A 6,448-nucleotide genomic window follows, 5' to 3' on the forward strand; every position below is an offset into this window, starting at 1 on the left:
TGGAGAATTGACTAAAGCTGGACGAGGAGCACAGTGGATGTATGTTGCTAACCTTAATACGTCTGCACGCATATCCAGAAAAAACAAGAAGCAGGTTCGTTGCTTGCTTACGGTAGATATGAGATCTGGAGCATTCCAGCCACAGAAAAGGGATGAGGTGGAGACAGCAATCCTTGGCTGAATCTTTGGCTCGTTGCTTCGGAAAATGAGATTGGCCCTGTGTGTCGCAGGAGAAAGGGGGCGGAGCGGTTCCCAGGCATCGCACGCTTTTTCTTTGGCTGCCCTTTTCTCCCATCTGATACTGCTCAGCGAAGCCGGCCTTTCTATGCGTTTCTGGAGGTGGGTGTCCCTGGCCTGTTCTGCAATGGGCATGAACGCTTCAATATCTTTGAATATTCTCTGGTTCAAAAACTCCCGACCTCCAAAGTTGAGAAGCTTTGCAAGTGTGGGCGCGTGAAGGGGCAAGGTGCAGACCTGAGCACCATGCATTGAAACCTCCCGACTTGGACTGCCCTTCCCGACATCTTGAGGACTGAAACGTAGGGTTGCAAAGGTAGCCATGGGCGCAGCTTCCATTTCTCCAAAAGGCAGAAATTTGACCAAATCAAAAAAAAAAAATCAGTTAAAAATTCGCTGTTAGGTAACCATAAATTTAATTAATTATATGTTTTCATTTTATTTTATTTTATTTTTAAGTTAAAAATATAAAATCATAAATTTAAATGGTTCAAATATTATCCATTAAAATGAAAATAAATATCTACAAATTTTAATAATAATAAAGAATTTGGTATGTTAATATTTAATAAAAAAAATTATTATCAATTTTATGGTTTGAAAATTTTCTAAAACAAAAATATAAAATTATAATTTTAAATGGTTCAAATTTCATTGTAATTCACTTGATATTTATAATAAATATAGGCTTTTCCAAGTTTATGTTTTCTACTTTATATTAAATATTATTGATTAAAATAAAAATAAATATCTACAAATTTAAATAATTGCATGGAGAGACTTTAGTCCAACATGAATGATTAGATGGGAGACTTCTGTCCGAAGTGAATAAGATGTTCTAAGGTTATGTAATGTTATTTAAACTTGTTAATTTAGTCAAATTACATAAATATAAAATAAAATAAAATAAGAATTATAATTATTAATAATTAAACCATTTTAAAATCATCTTAACTCTAGATTTAGATAGCCCACAAAGGGATCAAATTTCTCAAGTTGCAAGCTTTTCCTCTAGATCCGTCTTAACTCTAGATTTAGTGAGCATAGAGAGGGAATTTCCTTCTTGATGATAATGTTAGAGTTTGTCATATTTTCATAGTTTGGGAAATCTTACAAAGACCCAGGATTTCACACGAGTGAGAGGGACAACTTACTTGATGTGGTTTATAAATATGTATATGCATCTCCTATATGGGGAGGAGCAAGTGGAGGAATATGGAGATGAGTATGGAGATGAGTGTGAGAAATCCATCAAAACTTGTTAGATTTCTCACTCTACAATGTTTCTATGTGCTTGTGTTTGCGCTAAAAGGAAATCTAACACATGTTAGATTTTCTTTTACATTGCAATATTTTTTAATATAGCACACATTAGACATATTTAGTCCTAAAATGTTGTTATGTTCTTGTGTTTGCGCTAGAAGGAAAGATAACATGTGTTAGATTTCTTTCAAATTTAAATGTGCTTGTGTTTGTGTTGGAAGAAATTTAACACAAGCTAGATTTCTTATACTCTACAATGTTGTTGTTGGCAACGTGCGTGTATTTGTGGTAGACATAAATCTAGCACTTAATAGATTTATCACTTTACAATGTTTCTATGTGCTCTAGTTTGCGCTAAAAGGAAATCTAACTTATGTTATATTTTATTTTACATTGCAATGTTGTTAATCTAGCACACATTAGACTTATTTAGTCCTACAACGTTGTTATGTTCTTGTGTTTGTGCTTGAAGGAAATATAACATGTGTTAGATTTCTTTCAAATTAAAATGTGCTTGTGTTTGTGTTGGTAGAAAATTTAACAGAATCTAGAATTCTTATACTCTACAATGTTACTGGTGGCAATGTGCTTGTATTTGTGGTAGACATAAATCTAGCACTTGTTAGATTTCTCACTCGACAATGTTTCTATGTGCTTGAGTTTGCACTAAAAGGAAATCTAACACATGTTAGATTTTCTATTAGATTGTAATGTTGTTAATCTAGCACACATTAGACTTATTTAGTCCTAAAATGTTGTTATGTTCTTGTGTTTGTGCTAGAAGGAAATATAGAATGTGTTAGATTTCTTTCAAATTTAAATATGTTTGTGTTTGTGTCGGGAGAAAATATAACACAAGCTAGATTTCTTATACTCTACAATGTTGTTGTTGGCAACGTGCTTGTATTTGTGGTACACATAAATCTAGCACTTGCTAGATTTCTCACTCTACAATGTTTCTATGTGCTCAAGTTTGCACTAATATGAAATCTAACACATGTTGGATTTTATATTACATTGAAATATTGTTAATCTAGCACACATTAGACCTATTTAGTTCTACAATGCTGTTATGTTCTTGTGTTTGTGCTCGAAGGAAATATAACATGTGTTAGATTTCTTTAAAATTTAAATGTGCTTGTGTTTGTGTTGGAAGAAAATTAAAACAAGTTAGATTTCTTATACTCTACAATGTTGTTCTTGGCAACATGTTTGTATTTGTGGTAGACATAAATGTAGCACCTGCTAGATTTCTCACTCTACAATGTTTTTATGTGCTCGAGTTTGTGCTAAAAGGAAATCTAACACATGTTAGATTTTATTTTACATTGCAATGTTGTTAATATAGCACACATTATACCTATTTAGTCCTACAATGTTGTTATGTTCTTGTGTTTGTGCTCAAAGGAAATATAACATTTGTTAGATTTCTTTCAAATTAAAATGTGCTTGTGTTTCTGTTGGAATAAAATTTAACACCATCAACAATTCTTATACTCTACAATGTTGTTGTTGGCAACATGCTTGTATTTGTGGTAGACATAAATCTAGCAGTTGCTATATTTCTCTCTAGATGTTTCTTTGTGCCTGAGGTTGTGCTAAAAATAAATCTAACACATGTTAGATTTCCTTTTACATTGTAATGTTGTTAATCCAGCACACATTAGGGTTATTTAGTCCTAAAATGTTGTTATGATCTTGTGTTTATGCTAGAAGGAAGTATAATGTGTTATATTTCTTTCAAATTTAAATTTTCTTGTGTTTGTGTTGGAAGAAAATTTAACACAAACCGTATTTCTTATACTCTACAATTTTTTTGTTGGCAACGTGCTTGTATTTGTGGTAGACAAAAATCTAGCACTTGCTAGATTTCTCAGTCTACAGTGTTTTTATGTGCTTGAGTTTCCCCTAAAAGGAAATCTAACGCATTTTAAATTTTCTTTTACATTGCAATGTTGTTAATCTAGCACACATTAGACTTATTTAGTCCTAAAATGTTATTATGTTCTTGTGTTTGTGCTAGAAGGAAATATATGATGTGTTATATTTCTTACAAATTTAAATGTGCTTGTGTTTATGTTGGAAGAAAATTTAACACAAGCTAGATTTCTTATACTCTACAATGTTTTTGTTGGCAACGTGCTTGTATTTGTGGTAGACATAAATCTAGCACTTTCTAGTTTTCTCACTCTACAATGTTTCTATGTGCTTGAGTTTGTGCTAAAAGGAAATCAAACACATGTTAGATTTTATTTTGCATTGCAATGTTGTTAATCTAGCACACATTAGAATTATTTAGTCCTACAATGTTGTTATGTTCTTGTGTTTGTGCTTGAAGAAAATATAACATGTGTTAGATTTCTTCAAATTTAGTTGTGCTTGTGTTTGTGTTGGAAGAAAATTTATCACAATCTAGAATTCCTATACTCTACAATGTTGTTGTTAGCAACGTGCTTGTATTTGTGGTAGACATAAATCTAGCACTTGTTAGACTTCTCTCTCTACAATGTTGTTGTTGCCAACGTGCTTGTATTTGGGGTAGACATAAATCTAAGTGTTGCTATATTTCTCACTCTAGAATGTTTCTATGTGCTTGAGTACATGCTAAAAGGAAATCTAACACATGTTAGATTTTCTTTTGCATTGCAATGTTGTTAATCTAGCACACATTAGACTTATTTAGTCTTAAATTGTTGTTATGTTCATGTTTTTGTGCTAGAAGGAAATATAACATGTCTTATATTTATTTCAAATTTAAATTTTCTTGTGTTTGTGTTGAAAGAAAACTCAACACAAGCCAGATTTATGATAGTCTACATTGTTGTTGTTAGCAACGTGCTTGTACTTGTGGTAGACATAAATCTAGCACTTGCTAGATTTCTCACTGTAGAATGTTTCTATGTGCTTGAGTTTGCGCTAAAAGGAAATACAACACATGTTAGATTTTATTTTACATTGCAATGTTGTTAATCTAGCACACATTAGACTTATTTAGTCCTAAAATGTTGTTATGTTCTTGTGTTTGTGCTAGATGGAAATATAGCACGTGTTATATTTCTTTCAAATTTAAATGTGCTTGTGTTTGTGTTGGAAGAAAATTGCACACAAGCTAGATTTCTTATTCTCTACATTGTTGTTGTTGGCAATGTGCTTGTATTTGTGGGAAACATAAATCTAGCACTTGCTAGATTTCTCACTCTACAATGTTTCTATGTGCTTGATTCTGCGTTAAAAGGAAATCTAACACATGTTAGATTTTCTTTTACATTGGAATGTTGTTAATCTAGCACACATTAGACTTATTTAGTCCTAAAATGTTGTTATGTTCTTGTGTTTGTGCTAGAAGGAAATATAGCATGTGTTAGATTTCTTTCAAATTAAAATATGCTTGCGTTTGTGTTGGAAGAAAATTTAACACAAGCTAGATTTCTTATACTCTACAATCCTTTTGTTGGCAATGTGCTTGTATTTGTGGTAGACATAAATCTATCACTTGCTAGATTTACGACTCTACAATGTTTATATGTGCTCGAGTTTGCGTTAAAAGGAAATCTAACACATGTTAGATTTTATTTTACATTGCAATGTTGTTAATATAGCACACATTAGACCTATTTACTCCTACAATGATTTTATGTTCTTTTGTTTGTGCTTGAATGAAATATAGCATGTGTTAGATTTCTTTCAAATTTAAATGTGCTTGTGTTTGTGTTGGAAGAAAATTTAACACAAGCTAGATTTCTTATAGTCTACAACGTTGTTGTTAGCAACATGCGTGTATTTGTGGTAGACATAAATCTAGGACTTGCTAGATTTCTCATTCTAAAATATTTCTATGTTTTTGAGTTTGCTCTAAAATGAAATCTAACACATGTTACATCTTCTTTTACATTGCAATGTTGTTAATATAGCACACATTAGACTTATTTAGTCCTAAAATGTTGTTATGTTCTTGCGTTTGTGGTAGAAGGAAATATAAAATGTGTTAAATTTCTTTAATATTTAAATTTTCTTCTATTTGTGTTGGAAGAAAATGTAACACAAGCCAGATCTCTTATACAATCAACATTTTTTTTGGCAACGTGCTTGTATTTGTGGTATACATAAATCTACCACTTGCTAGATTTCTCAATCTACAATGTTTCTATGTTCTTGACTTTGCACTAAAAGGAAATCTAACACATGTTAGGTTTTCTTTTACGTTGCAATGTTGTTAAACTAGCAGACATTAGACTTATTTAGTCCTAAAATGTTGTTATGGTCTTGTGTTTGTGCTAGAAGGAAATATAGCATGTGTTAGATTTCTTTAAAATTTAAATGTGCTTGTGTTTGTGTTGGAATAAAATCTAACACAAGTTAGATTTCTAATACTCTACAATGTTGTTGTTGGCAACATCCTTGTATTTGTGGTAGATATAAATCTAGCACTTGCTAGAATTCTCAATCGACAATGTTTCTATGTGCTTGACTTTGCGCTAAAAGGAAATCTAACACATGTTGGATTTTCTTTTACATTGCAATGTTGTTAATCTAGCACACATTAGACTTCTTTATTCATACAATGTTGCTATGTTCTTGTGTTTGTGCTAGAAGGAAATATAGCATGTGTTAGATTTCTTTCAAATTAAAATGTACTTGTGTTTGTGTTGGAAGAAAATTTAACACATTTCAGAATTCTTATACTCTACAATGTTGTTGTTGGCAACATGCTTGTATTTGTGGTAGACATAAATCTAGCAGTTGCTAGATTTCTCACTCTAGAATGTTTCTATGTGCTTGAGTTTGTGCTAAAAGGAAATCTAACACATGTTAGATTTTCTTTTACATTTCAATGTTGTTAATCTAGCACACATTAGACTTATTTAGTCCTAAAACGTTGTTATGTTCTTGTGTTTTTGCTAGGAGAAAATATAACATGTGTTATATTTCTTTCAATTTTAAATTTGCT

This window comes from Pinus tabuliformis, chromosome 1_2 (assembly GCF_031772625.1).
Source record: "Pinus tabuliformis cultivar Carrire ecotype Pingquan chromosome 1_2, CPIR1, whole genome shotgun sequence".
Classification (NCBI taxonomy): Eukaryota; Viridiplantae; Streptophyta; class Pinopsida; order Pinales; family Pinaceae; genus Pinus; species Pinus tabuliformis.